At 46.0% G+C, this 25,257-nt stretch overlaps 2 protein-coding genes and 1 long non-coding RNA gene across 8 annotated transcripts in view; all 3 read right to left on the reverse strand.

Moving 5' to 3' along the window:
* LOC310675570 (uncharacterized protein) overlaps nucleotides 1-1,401 on the reverse strand; it is a 68,733-nt gene extending 67,332 nt beyond the window's left edge. The window contains exon 1 of the mRNA XM_083436442.1: nucleotides 670-1,401. The gene's annotated coding sequence lies outside the window, so the exon portion shown is untranslated. The remainder of the gene's footprint in view (nucleotides 1-669) is intronic.
* The window catches only part of LOC310675486 (uncharacterized protein), a 448,115-nt gene that overhangs the window by 44,360 nt on the left and 378,498 nt on the right, over nucleotides 1-25,257 (reverse strand). Inside the window, exon 1 of one of the 6 annotated variants that reach the window (XM_083436142.1) lies at nucleotides 640-724. The exons of the other annotated variants lie outside the window; for them this stretch is intronic. The gene's annotated coding sequence lies outside the window, so the exon portion shown is untranslated. Of the gene's footprint in view, nucleotides 1-639; nucleotides 725-25,257 lie in introns of those variants that run through there. 6 annotated transcript variants of the gene reach the window in all.
* LOC310675865 lies at nucleotides 5,427-6,718 on the reverse strand. Its single transcript, XR_014510257.1, has 2 exons — nucleotides 6,670-6,718; nucleotides 5,427-6,001 (listed from the first exon to the last, which is right to left on the reverse strand). It is a non-coding gene; the product is annotated as an uncharacterized lncRNA (long non-coding RNA).

Raw genomic sequence — 25,257 nt, forward strand, 5'->3', positions numbered from 1 at the left:
ATCCCTTGCAATTTAGGTGGGTAATCTATTATTATGATGACTATTATTATTCTCTTAGATATTTTAACACACGCACAGCCATTGATGCCAAGGTCGCCGGAGGCTCAGTGAGTAGCAGCGCCCATTTCCAGCAACAATCCCTTTGGGCCAGAGAGGATGTGGTCCTGGGATGCCCTGCTCTGGGTGCGAGGGGATTGCTGCACTGGCCTCCGTGGGGAGCTGCCCTGGGAGACACTGGGAAACTCCTCCCCAATGCAGCAGCCAGGCTATGGGCTGGGACCCCTCTCTTTATCCCTGGCCTTTCTCTCCCACCTTTTTTTTGGGGGGGGGCTAGTCCACCTCCTCGTCCAGCTTTGGAAAACCATTTGCACATATTTCCTCTGTTGTGCAATGAGGCTGAGCGATGTCACACAGAGTTAAAGTCCCAGGGACTCCTTTGTTTGAAGAAGGGAGATCTTTTCTGAAGGGGGGGGGCGGAAGGCCAAATGAGTTTGGGACCCTCTGATCTGCAGGAAGGAGAGCGTTGCAGACCTGGCCCCTCCCTGACCAGGCCCCCCAGGAATCCTCCCCTGCTGCAGCCCTGGGGACCCCCCCCCCTCTCCCCACTGCACCCTCTGGGGGGAGAGAGAGGAGACTCACCAGATCCCAGGAGGGGACAGCGATGCAGACCTTGCAGCAGAGACACAAAGCAACACCCCCCTTCCTTGCATGAAAGACGGGGGAGGGAGGGGCCTTCGCTCTGGAGGACCTCCCCCCCTTGCTTCCTGTCCTCTCTAGGAAGGCAGCTCGGTTCCCTTTAACCCTTGCCAAGCCGAGTCCACCCAGCTCAGCCCTCTCTCGCTTGGCAGAACCTCAGATTCCTATTATTTCTTATGCATTTCGGGGGGCAGCTGCCCCCCTGGCTACTCCAATGCCCAGATATCCTTTTGGGGATGAGGCTCTTGGCTGGACTCTGAGCATCTCCCTCCCTTGGCCAGAAACCAGAGGAAGAGCTTGCAGGGGAAAGGGCTTTGCAGGAGGCAAGGAAGCTCCTCCTAGAATTCCGGAGTGGAGAGATAGGAGGGGATCCCAGGGTCATCTAGTCCAACCCCCAGCAATGCAGGAATCTCAGCTAAAGCATCCATGGCAGATGGCCGTCCGATCTCTGCTGAGAAACCTCCAAGGAAGGAGAGTCCACCACCTCCCAAGGGAGACCTTTCCCCTGCCCAACTGCTCTTAGATGTCCCTCAAGGCAGCCGGTCCTGAGTTCTAGCCCTGCTGAAACAATCGCACTGGCTGCCAAGGAGGAACCAAGCAAAGTTCAAAATAAATAAATCCCATTCTCATCATAAATGAGTAATACTTTCCTATGCATGCTTTTTATACTAATATACAAAAGTATGCCATTCCCTTTTCCAGAAATGCCTAATTGCTAATTCAATGGACTGAAAATGGATGGTTACTGTTGTTATTATATTTAGGGAAGCTTTTAATATTTGATGAACTATTGTATTGTAAATTATCATCATCATCATCATCATCACTATTACTATTGATCAGGTGAGTTTTCTCCTTTCAAAAGAGGGAGGTGGAATCTCCACGGTTGCTAATAGCATAACGTTGAAAGTGCAGGGAAATATGGGGAGCCCTAGAGCAGCTGCTTGGCATGCAGAATGTCCCAAGGTCAACCCCTGACATCTCCTGCAAGGGCTGGACAAAATCCCTGCCTGAAACTCTGCGGAGCTGCTGCCAGTCAGTGTAGGCCAGGGGTCCTCAAACTATGGCCTGTGGGCTGAATCCAGCCCGCCAGGGTCGTGAATCTGGCCTGCACGGCCATTTCAGAACCCACCAAGTGCCCGAGGCTGAAAGCATCTCGCCGCCCGCTCAGTCAGTCCCTGTGTCACGCTGCAGTAAAGGCCACTGGCGTGGTGGCAGCTGTACCAATGAAAGGCCAGGGGGTTTTGCCCGGGGACGGTGAAATGTTGTCTTTTGACTTGAAGAGAGGAGCTGAGGTTGGCGGAGGAAGGCAGACTTGGGTCAATTCTCTTTTCTTACATGGACAGTTTACTTTAAAGGTGGGAGAAGGAAGTATAGTCCTATTTCTGTGAGTGGAGCAGCGGTCTTTCCACTCATGTGATTTACATGCTCTGAAAGTTGGGATCTGTTTTGAGATTTAAATTTTAAAAGGGTGGGGTGGAACTGGATATTGATCATCTTGTAAGCCTGGGGCAGGGCTCAGCAACCTTTTTCAACTGTGGGCCGGTCCACCGTCCCTCAGACCATGTGTGGGGGGCCAGACTATATATTTTTTTTGGGGGGGTGAACCATTTCCTATACCCCACAAAGAACCCAGAGATGCATTTTAAATAAAAGCACACATTCTACCCATGTAAAAACATGCTGATTCCCGAATCATCCGCGGGCTGGATTGAGAAGACGATTGGGCCGCATCTGGCCCCCAACCCTTAGTTTGCCTATCCCTGACCTGGGGAGCCACATTCTGGTTGAAGAAGGGCAGGATTGGTCCCCAAGGCTTGGGATGTCCCTCCTCCCCAGCAGTAGGACTTGGAACCCAGGAGGAAACTCTTGGAATAGCCTTGCGAGGTGCTCAGGGACGGACTCACCTGTCCCCATGCCCTTCTCTTTGCAGATGTGCTGCGGTTGCACATCCCTCTCCCAGGGGTGAGTATTGGAGAGAACCAGATCAGGGACTCAGACCTGCCCTCCTTGCCCCCCACTCTGCACTCTCAGATGTGGAGAAGCCCTCCCTTCGTGAGGAACTAACAGCATAACTTTTGCCTTTCACCTGCTGGAGGAAGACCAGCTGTACCTGCCGGAGGGGATTCAGAAATGCCAGGCAGCTCAGCTCAGGGGGCTCTGAACCCAGAACTGCTCCAAGCAGGAGACGGCCAAAGCCATCCTGGTGAGTGATGGGGAAGTGGGGGAGGGAGGGGCTTTGGGGAAGGGGTTGTCCGTCTCCCGGAGAGGAGGACCCTACTGGCCTAGGTTCACGTATCCTGTTTGAAAGGGGAATCATCTTGGGGCCTTCCTGTGAAAATCTGGGTCAGGAATGCTGTTCCTGGAATGGACAAACACACAAGACGTAACCGGCTGTGTATTCACATAAACAATACTCTTCCCCGCCTCCAGAACCAGCTGAGCCAGGGCTGGGGCATGAGCCTGAAGGGTCCTCACCTGTGCTGGATCCTCAGGTGCGGGCACCAGCTGAGTCTGCTCTGGCTCCTGAGGTGATGGAGGACCCATTGCTTGCAGGTGCTCCACTCTCAGCCCCGTCAGAGAAAGCTGAGGTTGCCTCTGGGTCCGGTAACCCTCCAGCCACTCCTGAGCTGCAGAGGCTCAGGGTTAGAGAGGCGAGTCACCAGAGGATTGGGGCCGCCCTACATTGTTTTTTGCTAGTTCCTGCCTGAGCTCCTGACCCGCCCTGGCTCCCTGCTTGCAAGCCTGTTCCTGACTTCACCCAACTCCCTGCCCTGCACCCAGCTTCAGCTACTACGGACTGCCTCCACGTTGCACATTTGACCACGGACCTGACTTGGATCTAGCCTCTCGGGTAACCCACGGGACCAGCACAGTTTGCTCCCGCCACACCCACACTCCCCCTTCTTTGGGGTGCGTTCAGGAGGAACCAGAAGCCATGGCTGACCAGGCGGCTGTGCTGGTGCCATTGGCTCAGGAAAACCAGGTCTTGACCCACACCGTTCAGCAGCTAAGCAATGCAGCTACAGCGCTTCAGCAGTGTTTGGATACCTTACCAGCTCCTGGTCCGGACGCCCCAGCTTCTGGCAAGTACCCAGTGGCCCTGCCAGAGAAATTCAATGGGTCCCCGGCCAGCTTTCCCATGTTTCTTGCCCAGGCCAAGCTGTATATTCAGGGGTGAGCCCGGAACCAAGGTGCACTTACTGAAGGACCGGGCGGCCAAGGTGGCATTGCCGCTGCTCCGGGAAGACTCTCTCTTGCTGACAGACTATACAGGGTTTTGCAACCATCTGGAAACCGCGTTCGGCAACCCTCAGAAGGAGAGTTAAGCCAATCGGGCGATTCGGCAGTTGAAACAGGACAAGTACACAGTGGCTGCCTACACCCCAGAATTTCAGCTGTTGGCACAGGACTTCTCCTGGAATGACTCCACCCTTCAGGACCAGTATCTCTAGGGGCTTTCGGATGAGATACTGGACCAGCTGGCCGCGATGGATCGCCCCGCCACGCTGGACGCCCTCATTCAACGGAGACTGCAGATAGACGATCGGTTGGAGGACCATCGCCAGGCTCAGGCGCCCGGCTCCCGGTTCCGGTCCTTCCCAGCAGTTCCACGGCCACAGCCAAGTCGCAGGAGGAGCCAATGCAGCTCGGGGCAGCGCGGCCTCGCCTCTCCCCCTCGGAGAAGACTCGCCGTCTGGAGGGCAACCTGTGTCTCTGCTGCGGCGGGAGTGGACACTATGCCCAATCCTGTCCCAAGAAAACGCCGGTCACAGGGAAATGGCCAACCCCAGTAGCCGATGGCCCAGGCTGCCTGGGGTCCCAAACATCGCATGATGGGCCCTCACCGGTGGAATTGCAACACCTCATGGTTCGGGTGCGTCTATACCCCCTCTGGCGGGACCTGGATTCTCACTCACACTCTGGTAGATTCAGGGGCAACCCGCTCCTATATGGATTCTGCCTTTGATGCCCGTCATCAGGTGCCACTCCAGGACAAGCCAGAACCGGTACAGGTGGAGGCAATTGCCGAACGGCTCCTGGGCTCGGCTGCCGTTACTCAGGAGACTCAGCCCTTGGTCCTGTGTCACCAGCAGCACCGGGAGGTGCGCACCTTGGACATTGCCACCATGCCCCGGTTTCCCATGGTGCTAGGGATTTTAGATAGCTAGTTCAGAGAGCAAGGTGGGATTTTTTCCCCTGGACGAAATGGGCAGGCTGTAAGTAGGATTCTTTCCCTTGGTCTTGGTCTCCTGGGGGGGGTCTCCTGGGGGGGTGAATCCTGCACAGTCTTGGCTCTCTGGAAATTGACCCGGCCTGTCTTCTCCAGAGAGCTCAGCTCCTCCACCCTCTTTCCCTCCCTTCCCCTTTTCTTTCCCCTCTCATCATCCGCTTTTATTATGACATTCGTAGCCCACTTTCCTCCCAGGGGCTCAAAGTGGCCTTCATGGTTCTCCCTGCCACCAATTTTTATCTTCCCAGCAGCCCTGCAAAGTAGGCCAGGCTGGCCCAAGGTCCACCAGGGAGCTCCATGGCTGAGTGGGGATTCGAACCCTGCTCTCCCAGGTCCTCCTAGTCCAGCCCAAGGAAGACTCCACGACCTTCCTCTCCCCCCCCCCCGCACAGACACAAACACCCCCCCCACCCATTGGGGCTCCTGAGTCGCTCTCTCCCCTCTGCTCCTCTCTTTCCAGGTCATCCTAAAGGAAAAGAATGAGAAGACACGGAGGTCTGTCCTTAGTCCTCTTTACTTTTCCTGCTCCAGGTGATCACAGTCTTGGAGGCAGCAGCACTGGGGGGCCTTTGGACCACCCAGCTGCCCAAGAATTGCACTGCAGAGTCCATTTTGATTCTGTAAGGGACCCCAAGAGGGAACTGTCAGGGATGGGCAAGCCAAGCCTGGAGTTTGAGGTCAGAGGTGCCCTCCTGATGCCCCCGGAAGGACCTGAATTTCCTCCTCTGCTCTCTTTCAGGACAACCTGGGGTGTTTTGACAAGCGCCCCATAGTCCAAACTTCTCCTCCGACCTCTGCAGTGCAATAGTCCACAGGACGTTTCAGGCACTCCTGGAGATGAAAAGCAGCTGAACAGGAAGGTTTGTAACCGTTGGTCTTGACTTGTCTTGACATGGCTCTTTCTTCTTCCTCTTCACATACTTCCACATCTGCACTCAGGACTCAAAATCTCTTCTCTTTGCCTCCTTCCCCTTCGTGGACCTGCTGGCTTGAACATGGGCGTCCTCCACAGGAAGTGAAGTGGCACTTCCATCATCTGCTCTGACAGAACCCCCCAATGCTCCGCACCTCCTTCTCCTGCTTAACGTAAGAGTCCTGATGGCATCAGAGATGGTAAACGAAGCCCAGGGACTCTGTGGTGTCGCCATTTTGGCAAGTTCTGTCGAAAGATTTATGTCTGGGAGGAGGAATGGATTTGTTTTCATACTGCAGGTGAACCTCCTCAGAGGACTAAAGAAGGCGACAGATTTGTGAAGATTAATGATGGAAATAGTGCTTTTATTTAAGGAAGTGATGATATATGGAAACCATCTCGATATGGCTATTGGACGAATGGAACAATTCACACAGGATTACAACTTGTTTTTACCTGCTTATCAGATTATCAGAAGAGGTCACAAAGAGAAAAAATATATATGAAAATAACAAGATGAGATGTGGGAAACAGCAAGATAGGACTGGATAGAATTATGAACATTATTTGGAAAGATTTGTGGACATTAATGCAGCAGCAAGAAGATGATTGGATCCCCTTCGGAACTTGAAATATGGGTACCCCCAACAAAAATTTAAAATTCGGCTTTGTAATTTGGAATTTATGTGATTTGATTTGATTTGATTTGATTTGATTGGTCGGTTAATAAAAATTATTTATAAAAAAAATGAAATGGGCGTCTCCCACAGGAAGCGAAGTGGCACTTCCATCATCTGCTCTGACAGAGACCCCCAATGCTCCGCACCTCCTCCTCCTGCTTGACGTAAGTGTCTGGATGGCATCAGAGATGGTAACCAGGTATCCTGAAGACTCCATAGTCTCTGCTAACCTTTGTTCCCAGAAAACTAAACCCCAGGTAAGGAGAAGCACCCCTGGAGTTTCTGGTTGCACAGAGATTGGGGTGCTGGGTAAGAAAAGGACACACCCTAGAGGTCAGAGCAATGGCGGATCGTGGCATCTCAAATGGTGGTGTTGTCCTGTATGATGCCAAATTCTGGCGGCTCCTCCCCCTTGTCTCACGCTTTACTCTCCCCCCAGCTTTATTAATATCCTTACAATACATTATATATCTATATATAGTACATCTTGTAAAATAGATTGATGTTTCAGTCACATATATACACACACAAAAGGAACGTATACCTGTCTTTTCTTACATATTTATGAACCTTACACTTCAACTGTATTATTTTTTTATGTGATAGCCTATGTCCAGCTATGTGCACTGCTACACTTGCAAATAGCCTTAAGAAGAAGAAGAGGAGGAGGAGGAGGAGGAGGAGGAGGAGGAGTTTGGATTTGGTATCCCGCTTTATCACTACCCGAAGGAGTCTCAAAGCAGCTAACATTCTCCTTTCCCTTCCTCCCCCACAACAAACCCCCCTATAAGGTGAGTGGGGCTGAGAGACTTCAGAGAAGTGTGACTAGCCCAAGGTCACCCAGCAGCTGCATGTGGAGGAGCGGGGAAGCGAACCTGGTTCATCAGATTACGAGTCCACCACTCTTAACCACCACACCACGCTGGCTCTCAAGAGGCCTGACATGCAAGTCTCTTAAGATTTACATGAAGGCATCCATTTACAACAAACCAGATTATTATCTGCGGGGCAATTTTTTTTTAGAAAAAATTATAGCCCCAAAGGGGGGAATTGTTAAAATAATTTTTTAGGATATATTATATAAATGTTCCTAAATGTACCAAGCAAATACATATATAAATATATAAACCACATGTCCAAAACCCACAGGAAAAGCCCTAAAGCCATTTTGACTCTTTTACTCACCTCAAATATTTCTCTACAAGGTGGAAGGAAATGCAGAAACCTCCCCACTGTCTCTGTCCTCACAAATCCTGCCTTAAGGGCACATTTAAGGTGTGAATAGGGTGAGACTGTGACCTGGCTCAGGAATTAAGTATTATCATTACAAAAGAATGTCCAGGCTCCCCAGGTAATTCAGTCAAGTGACCATTAACAGGTAACCTGGCAGACAAGGTAAAAACAACGCACTCAGATTTCTGTTGTACACCCCTTTTTCTGTGACGTAGGTATGATGCATCTGGGGGGTAGTTTTGGGCCACACCTCTTCTGTGATGTATGTATGATGTTTCTGGGGGTGGTCTTGGACTCCAGGGTGGGCAATTAAAAATGTCTATATAAGGGCCTGCATGCATGGCTCAGGGTCCTCCTCCTCTCTCCTGCATGTGGAGGAGAATCCGGTTGCAACAGTTAGTAAACAACAGGCTTACTGGCTGCTTTGCTTTTCAATATTCTCTGGTTGGTCTCTGCTATTTTCTCCTACCGATAGAGAACCTACAAAAGGACTGTGCAGGTTTTTTTACTTATATCACCTGCAATCATGTGTGGTGTGTTAGCAATTTACTCCTCCGGTTGCTGGATATGTGGCTAGTATGTCACATGCCCCTGTTTACTTTCCTAGGATTGGAAAGAGTAAGAACGGAAGTCAGTCTTATCTCTTCCGCTCTGCTGTGCTTTTGCACTGTTCTTTGTCTCCCTGTCTGTTGCTGAAGAAGAGAGAGGGTGCCATTATGATCCGTTTGGTGTCGTCTGCAGATGCGATGAGCATCCCCTCAGTTCCTTCATCCATGTCATTTATAAAGACGTTGTTCAACAACGGGCCCAGGACAGGACCCTGCAGCACCCCTCTGGTCACTTTTCCCCAGGATGAGGAGGACCCATGAAGGAGTCCTCTTTGGGTTCGGTCAGTCAAATCCACCTAACAGCTACCTCATTCAGTCTCATTTTACCAGCTTCCTCACATAAATACCACAGAGGACTTTCTCAAAAGCCTTACTGAAATCAAGATGCACTATTTCCACAGCAGTCTCCTGATCAACAAAGTTCGCAACTCCATCCAAAAAAGAAAAGAAAAGGAGAGATTTCTCTGGCTAGGCTTATTTTTGAGAAAGCCATGCTTTCATCCTGTATCTTTATATTGTAAAACCTTCAGATGAAGGGCAAATAAATTTTAAAAAGCATAAATGAGGATATTGACAAGCTGGAATCCTGATCAAATTTGCAGATGACACCAAACTGGGAGGGGTGGCTAACACCCCAGAGGACAGGATCACACTTCAAAACGACCTTGACAGATTACAGAACTGGGCCAAAACAAACAAGATGAATTTTAACAGGGAGAAATGTAAAGTATTGCACTTGGGGGAAAAAAAAAAAAATGAGAGACACAAATACAAGATGGGTGACACCTGGCTTGAGAGCAGTACATGTGAAAAGGATCTAGGAGTCTTGGTTGACCACAAACTTGACATGAGCCAACAGTGTGACGCGGCAGCTAAAAAAGCCAATGCAATTCTGGGCTGCATCAATAGGAGTATAGCATCTAGATCAAGGGAAGTAATAGTGCCACTGTATTCTGCTCTGGTCAGACCTCACCTGGAATACTGTGTCCAGTTCTGGGCACCACAGTTCAGGAATGACACTGACAAACTGGAACGTGTCCAGAGGAGGGCAACCAAAATGGTCAAAGGCCTGGAAACGATGCCTTATGAGGAACGGCTAAGGGAGCTGGGCATGTTTAGCCTGGAGAAGAGGAGGTTAAGGGGTGATATGATAGCCATGTTCAAATATATAAAAGGATGTCACATAGAGGAGGGAGAAAGGTTGTTTTCTGCTGCTCCAGAGAAGCGGAAACGGAGCAATGGATCCAAACTACAAGAAAGAAGATTCCACCTAAACATTAGGAAGAACTTCCTGACAGTAAGAGCTGTTCGACAGTGGAATTTGCTGCCAAGGAGTGTGGTGGAGTCTCCTTATTTGGAGGTCTTTAAGCAGAGGCTTCACAACCATATGTCAGGAGTGCTCTGATGGTGTTTCCTGCTTGGCAGGGGGTTGGACTCGATGGCCCTTGTGGTCTCTTCCAACTCTATGATTCTATGGAACATGTGCAAAGGGAGGCAATTTATGTATTTTTTAAACTGGGAAACCACCCAACCCAGTGGTGCCGAATTGAATAAGATATTATTTTCTTTTCATTTTCTTTTTATTAAGTTTTTCCAAACAAATCATACATACATACATAATAGAAGATCCAAAAGGAAATCATAACGTACAAATAGTACCGAAAAAAGAAAGAAAAAATATAAAAGATAAAGATCAAAAAGAAAGGTGTTTCCCTTCATCCCGGTCTAGGTTATTTAATCATCCTACCTTTCTACGGTCTCCATTCTCTCTTTCTATATCTCCACTTCACAGATTTTATATATCACCTACTGTAATTTTAATATTACCTAAGTTTTTTTCTGTATATGTTAAGAATTTGTTCCAATCATTAATAATTTTTTTTTACTTTTTTGATGCATGATTCTTTGTGTCATCATTGCTAATTCTATATATTCGAATAATTTGATCTGCCATTCTTTAATAGTTGGAATGTTGGTGGTTTTCCAGTTCTGCGCCAACAATATTCTGGCTGCTGCCATTGCGTACTGAAACATTGTCTTATCTTCTTTTTTAATTTCCTCACCGACCATACCTAACAAAAAAGCCTCAGGTTTCTTGGGGAAAGTGTATTTCAAGATCTTTTTTAATTCCTCATAAATAAGTCCCCAAAACCTTTTCACCTCTACACATGTCCACCACATATGGTAGAAATCACCCTCTTTTGCTTTGCACTTCCAGCATTTCTTGTCCCCGGTCTTATACATTTTTTCCAATTTTACTGGAGTGACGTACCAGCGATACATCATTTTTTCCATGTTCTCCCTGAGTCCCACACAGGCTGTAAATTTCATATCTATTTTCCAAAGTTGTTCCCATCTATCGTATTCTAAATTATGTCCCAGGTCTATAGCCCATTTAATCATAACCTCCTTCACCTCCTCATCTTTAGTGTCCCATTCCAATAGTTGACCATACATTTTGGATAAAAGTTTGGTTGTTCCTTCCACTATTTCCACCTGGAATTTCGTTTTTTTCTCATTTATTCCTATCTTTTTATGTTCGTTCCATAAAGCGTTTATTTGATGGAATTGTAACCAACTTACTAGCTTATCTTTTAGATCCTCATATCTTCTAATCTTCCAACCTTTATCCGATCTAACCAGGAGGTCTTCATAGGTCCATCTTTGCTCTTCCATATTTGGTTTTTTAATCGTTAGAATATCAATGGGTGATAACCACCATGGGGTGCTTTTTTCTAAAAATCTTTTGTTTCTGTCCCATACCTCCAGTAACGCTCCTCTAATAATGTGGTCTGAAAAACCCCTATGTATCTTCCCTTTATCCTGCCATAAGTAAGCGTGCCAGCCAAACCTGGTGTTGAATCCTTCTAAATTTAACAGGTCGGTATTGTTTAAAGTAATCCATTCTTTGATCCAACACAGGCACAAAGCCTCATAATATAGTTTCAGGTTTGGGACAGCAAACCCTCCTCTCTCTCTACGGTCAGTGAGGATTTTAAATTTAATTCTTGCTCTTTTCCCCTGCCAGATGAATCTGGACAGGGTTTTCTGCCAATCTTTAAACCTCGTGATACCTCTGATCGCAGGAATGTTTTGAAATAAAAACAGCAGTCTCGGCAGTACGCACATCTTAATTACAGTCATCCTTCCTGACCAGGATAGCTTTAACCTACACCATGTGTCTAAATCTTTTTTTATCTCATTCCAGGTCTTAATATAGTTATTTTCTACTAAATTTATATTTTTCGTTGAAATCCAGATACCCAAATATTTTAATTTTTTCACAACCTTTATTCCTGTTTGTAACTCTAGCTGTTTTCTTTGTTCTTCGTCCAGATTCTTTGTTAACATCTTAGTTTTAATTTTATTTAATTTGAAACCAGATACTTCCCCGAATTCTTCTAATATTTCTAAAATTTTACCGATGCCACCTACTGGATCTTCGAGGGATATGACTAAATCGTCGGCATAAGCCTTTAATTTATATTCTTTTACACCAATTTTGATTCCTGCTACTTCTGATGTTTTCCTTATCTTGTTTGTGAGTACCTCTAGAACCATTAAAAATAAGAGGGGGGACAGAAGGCATCCTTGTCTTGTGCCCTTCGATATCTTGAATGAATTAGATAAATTATTGTTTACGATTAATTTGGCTCTTTGTGTTGAATAAATCTCTTTTATCCCTTTCATAAAAGGCCCATCTATTCCTGCCCTCTCCATACATTTTAACAGGAACTCCCATGATACGTTATCGAATGCCTTTTCAGCGTCAATAAAAATCAATGCTGCAGGAATATCAATCCTAAAATCTAGATATTCAATAATGTTTATTATATGTCTAACATTATCTTTTAGTTGCCTATTAGGGAGAAATCCTGCTTGGTCTTTATGGATAGAGTTTGCTAGGTACTTCTTTAATCTAGTCGCCATTATCTCCGCAAAGATTTTATAGTCATTATTAAGCAATGATATCGGTCTATAATTCCTTATATCTAGTTTATCTGAATCTGGTTTAGCTATTAATGTAATATAAGCCCCCTTCCTTGAATAAGATATTGGTGGGGGGCCTTGCACAATCAATCACATGATGCATGCATGCCATTTGAATGGCAATGCCTATAATGGCAGTGACTTTTTAAAAAAGTAATATTTTGAGCCCATAGTTCAATTTCCAAGCAGCTCCCCTTGCCCTGGAGAACACTTCTAGCATTCCATCTCCTCTACCTGTGGCATTGTTCAGCAGTGGGGTAAGTGACCTCTTCACACCAGATGTCAATTTGGTATGGCCCTTTCCAGGTTTTTTCCTGCCCCTTGTGTTTGTCTTTCATTTGTTCTCCTATGTGTGTTGCCAGTAGAAGACACAAGTCTACTTCCGGGTTGGCGCCTCTGGCAATGACGGATTTCCTCTGATCGGGAGGAATCCGCTCCTTGAAAATTAGGGTCTGACCGCCACGGTGAGGCGGAGACCTGCTAAAAACCACGGGCGGATGAAGCCCGTGGACTTGGGATTCGGCCGGTACCTTTTGCGCCTCCCCTACTCGCGGGGAAACCCGGTTTCGGGGATCCGGAGCGACGTGGCGAATCAACCACTTCTTTCAAGGAGTGAAGCTGCATTGCTGTTGCCAGAAAGCGTCGACTTTTCCTGTGGACATTCGGACTCTAAATAACCACTTGTAAGTAAAAGAGAAAATTGGATTTTTTAAACATCGTAATTTGGCATTGAAATGGGAAGGTCTAAACAGGAAGTCCGCCTTCCGTTTTGTAAACAGATCAAAGCAAAGACGTCGCAAGCTAAAGCCTGGGAAAAGTATTTTGTAAAACATTAAACTTTCATCATTTAAGACATCGAACCCCCCTTGGAAGCAGAAGAGGGGGGAATTTTTTATGGATTGTTTAAACCTGCAGGAAAGTGAGCGAGACGAGATAATTCACCACTGTTTCGAGCCTGGGATCGGGCTGTCAATAAGATCAACGATTTGAGAAAATTATTTACTGGGAATGGAATACATCCTGATGGACAGTTGAATAAGAGATATATATCCTTTTCATTGTTTCCTCTGCACTTAAAAAGGAGAAAAGTAACTGAAAGTTGAATGGTAACTTTGTTATTGGACTTGGATTTATAAGGACAGATACAAATAGAAATTGTTTCCTATAGAGGGAGCCTTTGAAACTGTTGTAACAGCAAAGTGGAATCAAGGAATTTTCCACTAAGAACTAAGGACTGTGTGAAATAAGTGACCTTGGAAAAGACCTTGGATAAGAATGGCAAAACAAGAAGTTCTAGTGAATGCATTTTACAAAATAAGTGCTCTGTTGGAACAACTACATGAGAAGAAGGACTTGACGGTAAAGAAAATTGGCAATTTGGGACAAAATATAACTGATTTGGAACAAAAAGTGAACATTTTTACAGGAATTACTCGGGATGCGACTCAGGAACCCACTTTGAAATGGCAAGTTCTGGAGAAGATGATGGAACAAACTGCTTCTGTATTTCAAGAAACTCAAGTGGAGGTTTTGGCCCCACAGAAACAATTTGATGGACATAAGCTGAAGTCAGAGGTGATGGAGCTTGAGAGTCAGATTTGGAGAGACGGTGCCCCGCTTGGACCGAAGAAGGGAAGTTGGGCAGATTTCCCTATGGAGGGAGGCACTGAGGGAGAGATTGGAGATGCGGAGCCCATTAGCCTCAAAGGGTCTTTGGAGTATGTCCTGGAACATCTTTTGGACTACAGCTTCGAATATGGAGTATGGGCAAACTTGCTGAGACGGAATCAAGAAGCTGCTAAGATGGAAACCCTTTGGGACCTAATCTTTGGCATCAAAAGAAATCTGCACACAGGACAGGGAGAAGAGTTAAGAGCCTCGGGTAGAAGAGCACCAGGCTGATGGACTATATGGAACTGATAGAAAAGACTGACAAAATCCGAGACCAGGGAGAAGAGGCGGTGGAAGAAGATTGGGAATTTTTTTAGAAAAATATAGCATAATTAAGGAATGTTGGGAAATGGTGGAATGAAATTATATGACTTTAGTAGAAATATGATAAGGATTTAAGTATAGGTAAATTTTAAGATTTTGATGGTAACATAAGGTTAAAATAAATTAAGACAACTAAACGATAGAAAGCAGTGAAAGATGGAAAGGATTTGCTGATTTAATTATTAACTGGAATACAAAAATGGGAGGTGTGAGGATGTCGAGGAAATAAGTCAATGAAAGATAAGGTTAAAGATCGGAGGAGTTTTTCTTTTTCTTTTTTTAATTGTGTTGGTGTTTTTTGTGTTTTGATGTATTTGATGTATTCTGATTTTGTTTTTTCTCTTTATTATGTAATTTTGTATCTTTGTATCTTTCTTTTTTTTCTTACCTCCTTTCTTTTCTCTATTTTCCTCTTTTTTCTCTTTTCTATGTAATTCTTAAAAGTTCAATAAATATTGTTTAAAAAAAATTAAATAAAAGACACAATTCTGTTGGGTACTCTATGTGGTGCAGAAAGCACCTAGAAATTCCAATTAGCAGTACTGGGGGTGGTTCAGATTCTGGGGCAGTGCTTTTGGCCAGCAGAGGGTGTCACAGGGCCAGCCCACTTTCCCTTTAAAGCAAACTTGGCTCTCCAGCTGTTTTTGGACAACTCCCATCATCCCTAGCTAGCAGGACCAATGGGGAGGGATGATGGAAACTGTAGTCCCGGGAGCTGCTTGGGACCCAAAATAGCATTAGATGTCATTAAGAAAAAGGCCTGATTAAAACGGTGCGGGGACTTCTGGTGGAGCGCGATCGCGTCGCAAGCGGGGATTTTTCCGAGAGGGAAATCCCGGGCTATTTTGGAGGAGTTAGGGGTGCTACAGGGCGCAGTAGCCCCCGAAAATACCTCTGGTGGGAGTCCAGAAGGTCAGGTTCCCGGCGGTACCAGAAGCGGTTCGCCCGGCCGTCAGGTAGCTTCGTAGAAGTGAAGAGAACGGCGGAGCGGACCAGCGGGTCAAGGGACGCCATTATCTACCTCCAAATAGCGAAGCCCCGAGCTTGCCGTGGAAGCGCTACGCTCTCAAAAAACATCGAAACCCGGCACTAAAATCCAAATAACAACTTGGGATCAAGTAAGGAAGTCCCAGGGAGCAAAAGAAGATCTCTCCCGAGTTCAGCCGGCTCCCGAAATCGGCAAAGACGCAGCACCATTTGCAGAGCGGCATCAAAGGAAAGTGAGTCACCCTGGCGGATACTGTTTCTTTTTCCCCATAAGATACTTTTAAAGTTACAAAGTGACTTGCCTGAAGTAACATCTTAGGCAATTCAAAAATAGGGGGAAACAGAAGATAAATATTGCTTAAAAGGAGGCTTTCTGTTTAACTGAGGGGTTTTTTTTTTAAGATAGAGGTGCTTCCTTACTTTCATTTGTGAATTGAACAATAGACTGCCAAACGGAAGAGAAGCCCTCGACGCCATTATTCATTACTGAGCATTTTCTACAACATAACTAAGAAATTTAAAGCTAAAATACTTTTGGACTGGGAAGTTGGGACTGTGAACTATTGGATATTATTTGCAACGGATTTTTTTCTTTTTTTTTGGTGGGGAATAAGTTAAAATAGCCCTTAAATCTTGGACTAAAAACTTTTTTTTTTTTTTTAATTCTTTTTATTGAGTTTCTCTTAAGAAAGAAAAAATAAAAAGATCAAAAGAAAAAAGAAAAAACAGAACTAATCAACAGATTAATAAACAATATCCATACATAACGCAGGAATGACATTCATTACCATTTTTGTCCTTTTCCTTAAAGCATTATATTTTTAAATATTTAAACCTTTTCCCTACACCTCCCTTGACCTCCTACCCTCCCATTTTCGGGTTTCTTAATAAGAAGTTCTTTCTTTTCTGCAGCTATTAATTGTTACTGGTTTGCGCGTCGTAGGACTTATATCAAACCTGCTATGGTTTTTAAGTCTCTGTAGTTACCTTCAATGTATACCATAAATTTTTTCCAATCATTAACAAACTTTGTATTTTTTTGGTTTCTAATTTTTTATGTCATTTTTGCTGACTCAACATACTCATATAATTTTGCTTGCCAATCTCTGATCGTTGGGCTATTTGGGCTCTTCCAATTTTGTGCAATTAATATTCTAGCAGCAGCCGTAGCATATTGGAAAAACGTCTTATCTTCTTTTTTGATTTCGTCCCCAATTATTCCTAGTAAGAAGGCCTCTGGCTTTTTAGGAAAGGTGTATCTAAGTATTTTCTTTAACTCATTATATATAAGTTGTGGTTCGAGGACCCGACCCCCGCCCCGTGGAAATGAACACACAAGGACACGTGATATATGGTTTATGGGCATGAAAAGGCCACAACTTTATTGGTTACAGCAGTGAAAAAGGTATTGGCTTAGGCATTGGATGTCCACCACAGGGGTTGAATCACCAGGGGGGCGGAGCCTGTTGATGATAATACAACTATAGGCTCTCCCCTGACGTCACCAGGGGTCGTGCCATGGCCTCCCGCCAAGCGGGCATCGGACGGAATACACGACCCCCAGATTCCTTTAACGGAATACCCAAAATTGAAGGCTTAGGCCGATGGCCACACCTAGCCTTCCCACACACCATAACACAATAATCCAATGCCTAACCGCCACCCGAGCCAAAGGCTCGCCGCCAATACCCTCACAGCTGCAACCAATCCCTGACGCTACTGATGATGCTGTCAAGCCACAGGTCATTCCCCAGGTATGAGAGATGAACCCCGTCATCTCTATACAAGTCCATGTTGCCAATCCGAATACGATCATGCACAATAACTTGGCCATTCCGACAGCGCACCCAACGGGACACGGCCCGGTTCAAAGTCTTTCTGATTTTCTCCACGGCCATACAACACTTCACCCCTCGCCACACAATTCTCTTCAGGAGGGAGGACCAAAACACGGTAGTCCCGGGACACAAGACAGCAATCTCGCCCAAATCAGTTCTTATACTCCATGACAAGTCCGCCGTACTCCTGGTAACGAGGTCATTCTTGCCTAGCTGGACAATAAGGATGTCGGGGGGGCCGAACAAGGCCACTTTCTCCCGCAACATAGGCATAAGCTCCTGCCAACGCATGCCCCATTTCATGAACCAGAAACAGCGGACTCTCGGATGTAGGCCAAGATTAACAGTGAGGCCGGAACTACACGCCCTTGCACGGGCCCAATGGACGATACTGTGGCCGCAAATCCACACGATCTTTTTGGCAGCAGCTGAGGATGAAAAGAAGAAAGCGACAGGTAAGTGGGGGGGTTAATGTAATGTAATCTAGCGGATATAGGCTTTATATGCATCAGATTTCCACCGGCCCATCTCCTTAATCCTATCCACCGGCAAGCCCAAATGAGCGGCTGTTGTTGCAGCGCCGATCCGAAAGGAGTGCGCTGCGTAGTCTTGGGCAGGTAACCCACAGGAATCAATGGCTCTGCGGAGCACCCTCGTGAATTGATGCCTTAGAAGCGGGGAACCGTCTAGGTGGACCAGAAGAGGACCTGGGCCGGGAGGCCGGAGGTAGAGAAATCGTCTGGTGTCCTTTACCGGACATGGACCCGACTCCGCAGAAGCTACCAGCTTCACAAACACCCCCCTGCCGGCCTGATCTGTTTTTGACTGGCGTATCCTGAGTGTCATGGACGCCTCTGATAGCTGCACATCGTCCAATAAGAGGCCGCGTGTTGAGCCGTTTGCGCCAGCCTCGGCTACAACCTCGCCCACCCGTAGGGCGCCGAAAAACGCAATCGAATAGGCAGCGGAAAACATGCGGGCCTCATACTTGGACCAGCAGATGGATTTTAACTTTGTGCGGATTTTGGACAATAGCGCATAAGAGATCGGCTTACGGCCCCCAGCCCGTGAAGGTTGAAGCCTGCTCCAGCCCTTGATAGCCCTGCGGACTAAGAAGTCATTGCACGGGTCAGAGGAGAATGTAGCTTTGGAGAATGTAGCTTTGGAGAAGAAACTAATGGCAGCTACATGAATCTTTAAGGTTTTGGGAGCTCGGCCCAGGTCGTCTAGGTGAGAAAGATATCTTAAGACGTCGTCGGAGGACGGTGGCACGCTAGGAGCAAGCCCCGATGACCCGGACCTGAAACCCAGGAAATCGCACCAGGCCTTCTTATAAGACCTGAGGGTGGATGGTGCGACGGACGCCAATACTCCCTGTATCACTTTGCGTCTCCAACGTTCCACAGGTGCTCCGGAAAGGGTTCGGGCAACAGTTGCGCTCCAGGTGCCAGCGACCGGAAGCGAGACATCTGAAAGCGAGACAAGGCATCCGCAATGTTATTATTGATTCCTGGTACAAATTTGGCAGAAAAGATTATATTATACTCAAGGCACCGGAGGACGAACGACCGCAGAAGGGCCGCTACCCTTGAAGATCGAGAAGACTGCTTTTCCAAAATCTTTACCACCGCCTGGTTGTCGGTTTTGAAGCACACCCGACGGTTTTGGAATTCCTGCGTCCAGATGTGCACCGCGACCACTATCGGAAAAAACTCGAGAAAAGTCAGGTCTCGCGTGATAGCCTCACCCTGCCATCCTGCTGGCCACCGCTGAGCACACCATCACCCCCTAAAGTACACACCTAAACCTAGCGACCCTGCCACATCCGATTGGACCTGAAAATCTGAAGTTAAGTTAAGAATATCCTGCCATAGCGAGACTCCACTATAATTATCTAAGAAGGTCCCCCAAACCTCCAGGTCTTCCTTGACCGATTTCGGGAGTCTAACCCTGTGGTGCGGATGATTGAGGCCTACTGACAGCCTGGCCAAGCGGGTGCAGAAGGGGCGTCCCGGGGAGATCACCCTGCAAGCGAGGTTAAAATGACCTAATAGGGACTGGATCTGCCGAAGGGTAATCTTTTTTAGCAGAAGGGTGGGCCGGATTATTTCCCTAAGGCTGTCAATTTTTTCCCTACGTAAGCGGGAGGATTGAGCTAACTCGATGCCCAGATACGTGATGCAAGTAGTGGATCCCTCTGTTTTCTCCGCTGCGAAAGGAACACCCAAGTCCTGCGCCAAGGCCGCAAAGGCCTCCAGCAGTGAGGCGCATTCCCCGGAGCCGGACCTCCCCATGAAGAGAAAGTCATCCAAATAGTGCGTAACCCCAATGGAATTTGTTTTACATCTTAAGGCCCAATCCCAAAAAGGTGCTAAATGTTTCGAAAGCCGAACAGGCAACAGAGGAGCCCATTGGCCTGGCCTTATCCACATAATATTTACCTTGAAATATGCACCGGCAAAAGGCGGAAAGCCGATTCAATATCACACTTCGCCAAAAGCGCCCCTTGACCAAAACTCCTGATCAATTTAACCGCGTGATCGAAGGTGGCATACTTCACCGAGCATAACTCTGGTGGAATGGCGTCATTTACTAAGCCGCCCTTCGGATAGGATAAATTGTGAATGAGCCGAAATTCCCCGGGATTCTTCTTCGGCACGATGCCCAAGGGCGATATATGCAGGTTTGGGAAGGGTTTTTGTTGTTGTTGCTGCTGTTGTTTTTGCTTGTTTTGTTTTTTGTGTGGTTTGTGTGTGTGTGTGTGTGTGTGTGTGTGTGTGTGTTTTGATACTGTAAATGTCAGGTTTCAGTTTCACTCTAGCTAGAAATAACTGCTACATATGCAACATGTTCTAGAAGATTGCCAAAGGTGAGCTCTTAGCCAAAGCGTTATCCACTTCAGTGAAGTGTTATTTCTCACAAAACTAGCAATTTGTTTACTAACTATACATGTTCCCTAATATGGTTAACGGACTGAAATTATGTGATTCCGACTGTTGGGCTTAAAGGCTTACTAGATTCTAGGATGGAGGACAAAATCATTATTGTACTTCTTTGCAATTTTGCCCACAGCTGCCCTGCTCATTGGGAGAACAGGGAATGGATCTGGAACACTTCAAAGCTCCCATGTGTCTTCCTGTTTGGGCTGTCATTTTGTTAAAGCTGTGGTCTTGCTCTTGTAGTTGATCTGGGAGAAAAGGCAGGCTCCCCAGGAAAAAATAATTCCTGTATGAGGTGTTATGGAATGATACATTTGGTTGCCTAATAATCTCAAAAGGGGGGTGGGTCTGGGAAGGGGTGCCTCTGTCTGGAGACCAAGCAGGGGCTAAGTGGCGGCCCTGTTGGGTTCATCCCATAGTGTATGCCATAGTGTGACTCCAGAGGCAGAGCTAGCTGCTCTGGCACCCAGAGTGGCACACATGGTGGGGTGGGGCTAGCTACCCATGGGGCGGGGCGAGCGTCCTTTCCCTTACTGACTTCTGATTAGTAGAGTCCTTCGCGGTTAAGGAGCCAACTACTAGGATTCTAAAACCCTCTGAGAAACCCTTCCAAAGATAGGATGCTGCACTTCCGTCCGGATGGATGGACAAGTGGTTGAGGAGAGGAGAAAGCTGAATTTGAGAAAATGCTAGACCCAGAAGGACTTTATCGATGGTTCCCTGCTGCGGGGGTTCGTCTGGAACTAGAGTGGTGAAAGCCCCAACCTCCCCGAAAGAGCCGCTTCCCTTTGTAACACACTGTGGCTGGGTGAGCCCCTGCACATCTCTCACACTCGTGCGGGTACTTACAAGACTGCCATTGGCATTGCCCTTTATTCTCGCCATAAAGGGCGTAAGCCATTCTGACTCGTCATCACCGGCTGATGAGGTGCCTGATTCTGGAAGCTAGACCCAGGGCTGCTTATTCTGCAAAGAAGAACTGGAAGCCACCGGGTTATTGATACGGGCCGGCAGCCTCCACGCAGGCGCCCCGATGCGGTTCTGAAAGTCAGTCGTCACCGAGCAAGGCCGAGACCTAGTTTGCACAGCCGCCGTTCCTAACTGAGGGCTTGGGCCTGCACCTGGGTTGCTTAAAGGCTGGCCACTGGTTTGCGAAACAAGGAAGTAAGAAACACAAGGCAAATAGAACTAAAGAATAGCTAAGAGAAAGCGCTGCTAATAGTCAGCCATGAATGATCTGAAAGCATTGAGGAAATGCGAAATGAGTTTGGGTTCATTATTATGACGGTCGCCAGCTGCAGTGTGTGCTGGTGCTGCACCCGTGCGCTTCCTCTTGGGCGCCATGAGCTGGTCTGTGCACTAGTAAAATGCGCCTACTATTTATTTTGTCACTAATTACTTTATTTTATTTTAAATTTAATTTTCATTTATTTATTTATTTATTTATTTAATATTATTAATTATTATTATTAATTATTATTATTATATTTATAATTATTAATTATTATTATTATATTTATAATTATTTATTATTATTATTATATTTATAATTATTTATTATTATTATTATTATTATTTATTTTTCAAATTTATTTTATTTATTATTTTATTTTAAATGATAGGCAAATCTAGGTGCAAAGCAATGCCAAGTAATCAAACAGAATTGAAAATAACTGCTTACAAGGAGATGCTCAGAAGCTGCAGCCAAAATAAGAGAAAAGGAAATCAATAAGATTCCACACCAGCGGCCCTGCTGGAGAAACTTTATCAAACAAAGGAAACTTTGCCAAACAAAGAAAAGTAAATCTTTGCCCACAAGGTCGGCTCAAGACCAGTTGAGGGAAATAAGGGTGATTAAACAGACAAAAGACTGTAATTGGTCAAACTGCTGGTTAGTTAAACTGACAATGCAACTAGAGCTGCTGAACTGCCAGGTGCATAAAGACAATGCCTCCCAAGATGCTGGTCACTCAGAGAGCAATCAAGCCTGCCCCAGCAGTTGAAAAACCTGTCTGGCAACTGTGATTACTCAGGCAAGAAGCAAAGGAAACTCCAAAGACCAATGTATCTCCTGAAAGGGGAGGGGTGGGGGAGGGAGGAGGGGTGGAGGGCGGAGAAGGAAAGTGGGGGGGGGGGGAGAGTTGGGAGGGAGGAGGGGTGGAGGCAAAATGAACATGCCGGGCAAGGAAAAATCTTTTTGAAGAAAAGGAAAAATAGATGTCCTTACAGTGAGCCGAAATGAAGTGGAAATATAAACCTGGACTTTTCATTAAGGGACCATAAGCCGTAACCTTTGTTGTTGTTGTTGTTGTTGTTGTTGTTTAAAAGTGGTTTTCTTTAGGGAGCCTGTACTGGCAAGTGAAGCCAATGACAAGAACCAGGCAAAGGCACACCTTCAAAGGTTCTAAACGTATAAACGTGCCGTGCTGAGGAATGGTTCCCTGATCAGAAACCCTGAATTGTCCACCCCAAGCCCTGCCTTATTTCTATCCCCCAAACATCAAGCGAAGGGGGGGGGCTGGCTTAGAGAAACCAAGAGGGGTGAGGTTTAAGCGTACAGTCTTTCCCAAGCCCCGGCAGCCTTTAAAATTTACAGGGGGCTCCCGATTTAAGTGGTACCAATGGAAGGGATGGCAAGGTAAATTAAACCCACGCTAGAAGAGTAATAAATCAATAAACGGCAGGCACAAACACACGCTGCAAGCACACACACACACACACACACACAACTTAAAATTAGCAAGGAACAGGAAAAGGAACCCTGAGGATCATCTAGTCCAACCCAGGCAATGCAGAAATATTCAGCTGTCCCATACAGGGATCAAACTTGCAACCTTGCCATTATCAGCACCATGCAGTCACCCAGATCAGCCACGCAATTGGACAGGCAAGGGCAATAGAGGGGAAATGTACAAGCACCCTGGCCAAAAATTAAAATAAAACGCACAGCTACCAAGCAGAGGCAGGGAAGACAAGCAAGGAGACAAGGGAGAAAGAAAGATGGAGCCATACTCACACTCAGACCTCACCGGGGGGCATGTGCTGGGCAAGGGAACAAGCTGCAGCTTAAGAAAGGTAATTCACACTTAGACCACACAAACAAATCAAGCAGCAGGGGGGGGGGGAATGGAAGGTTAAATGTAGGTTTTTACATGGGAGAAAGAGGACACAGCAAGGCAAACCTGGATTTTTAAAAGCAGTAAAGCAATGAGCGCACGCAAGCCTCCTAAAGTTAAAAGGCAAGCCTCCACACACACAGACCCCCCAACTCCAAACCTCGTGGCTCTTCCCTGTGATGACTGTGATGACTCCTAGCTGATGACTCTCGGCGAGACGGAGTGGAAAGAGGCTGAGGAGAGGGCTGGCGCTGCAATTTGAACTTGGCTGACCACACCCCCCAGCGGCACCCGATTGGGTGCCGGTTGGTGGGAGGAGCACCAGCCAGGGAACAGAAAGGCAGGGGGCTGAGCCCCCTGCTGTGGGCGGTGCTCAGGCTCCCGTCCACAACCACTCCCCTCTCTTTCAGGGAGGAGAGTCTTTCCCAAAATTTCTTCATTGTTTCACAGGTCCACCACATATGGTAGAAATTACCTTCTTTAATTTTACACTTCCAGCAAGCCTTGTTTCCTGTTTTGTATATTTTCCCTAGTTTTGCCGGTGTGATGTACCACCTATACATCATCTTTTCCAAATTTTCTCTAAGTAAAACACATGCCGTGAATTTCATTCCACTAATCCATAAATTCGACCACTTTTCATATTCTATATTATGTCCGAGGTCCATTGCCCATTTTGTCATGACCTCCTTAATTTCTTCATCTTTAGTATCCCAATCTAATAATATGTTATACATTTTAGATAATAACTTGGATTTGCCTTCAATTATTTCTATCTGGAATTTAGATTTTTTCTCATTTATCCCTACTTTTTTATCTTCCTTCCAAACCGCATTTATTTGATGGAATTGCAGCCAGCCTGTTAACTTGTCTTTTAACTCCTCATATGTCCTCAATTTCCATCCACTCTCTGATCTTATCAGTAGGTCTTCATATGTCAGTCTTTCTCCTTCCATGTTTACTTTTTTGATTGTTAGAATATCAATTGGGGATAGCCACCTGGGTGTTTTCCATTCCAAAAGTTTTTTATTTCTCTCCCAGACTTCATATAGTGGCCCTCTAATAATATGGTTTGAAAAACCTTTATGTACCTTTTCTTTATCTAGCCACAAATAGGCATGCCAACCGAACCTGTTGTTGAAGCCTTCCAAGTCTAGCAGGTCCGTATCTTCCAATCTTATCCAATCTCTGATCCAACAGAGACAGGAGGCCTCAAAATATAACTTCAGGTTGGGAACCGAGAATCCCCCTCTTTCTTTCCGATCTGTTAGTAATTTGAATTTAATTCTCGGTCTCTTCCCATTCCATATAAATTTCGAAAGAGTTCTTTGCCAATCTTTAAACATTGAGGAGCCTCTAATCACAGGGATGTTTTGGAACAAAAATATCATTCTTGGGAGTATGTTCATTTTTATGGCCGCCATCCTTCCCATCCATGAAAGTTTTACTCTGTTCCACATATCTAGATCTTTTTTGATCTCCTTCCATGTTGTGAGATAATTATCTTGAATTAGATTTATATTTTTTGTTGTTAGCCAAATTCCTAAATATTTTATTTTTTTAGCCACCTTAATTCCGTTCTGTGTCTCCAGTTTTTCTCTTTCGTCTTTTTCCAAATTTTTAGTCAACATTTTTGTCTTTAATTTATTTAACTTGAAACCGGACAACTTGCCATATTCTTCTAATAGCTCCAAGGCCTTACTAACACTCTTCTGTGGTTCTTCCAGAGATAGCACCATATCATCTGCATATGCTTTTAGTTTGTATTCTTTCATTCCTATTTTGATCCCTCTAATCTCTGATGTTGCTCTAATCTTATTCGTTATTACCTCCAATCCCATAATGAATAAAAGCGGGGATAGAGGGCATCCCTGTCTTGTTCCTTTTTCAATTTTAAATGAATTTGTTAGATTGTTATTTATAATCAGTTTGGCCGATTGGTTTGAATAGATCGATTTTATCCCTTCCATAAATTCGCCTTCTAGCCCTGCTTTCTCCATGCTTTTTAACAAGAACAACCATGAGACA

The sequence above is a fragment of the Podarcis tiliguerta genome, assembly GCF_965153285.1.
Source record: "Podarcis tiliguerta genome assembly, chromosome: 4".
Lineage (NCBI taxonomy): Eukaryota > Metazoa > Chordata > Lepidosauria > Squamata > Lacertidae > Podarcis > Podarcis tiliguerta.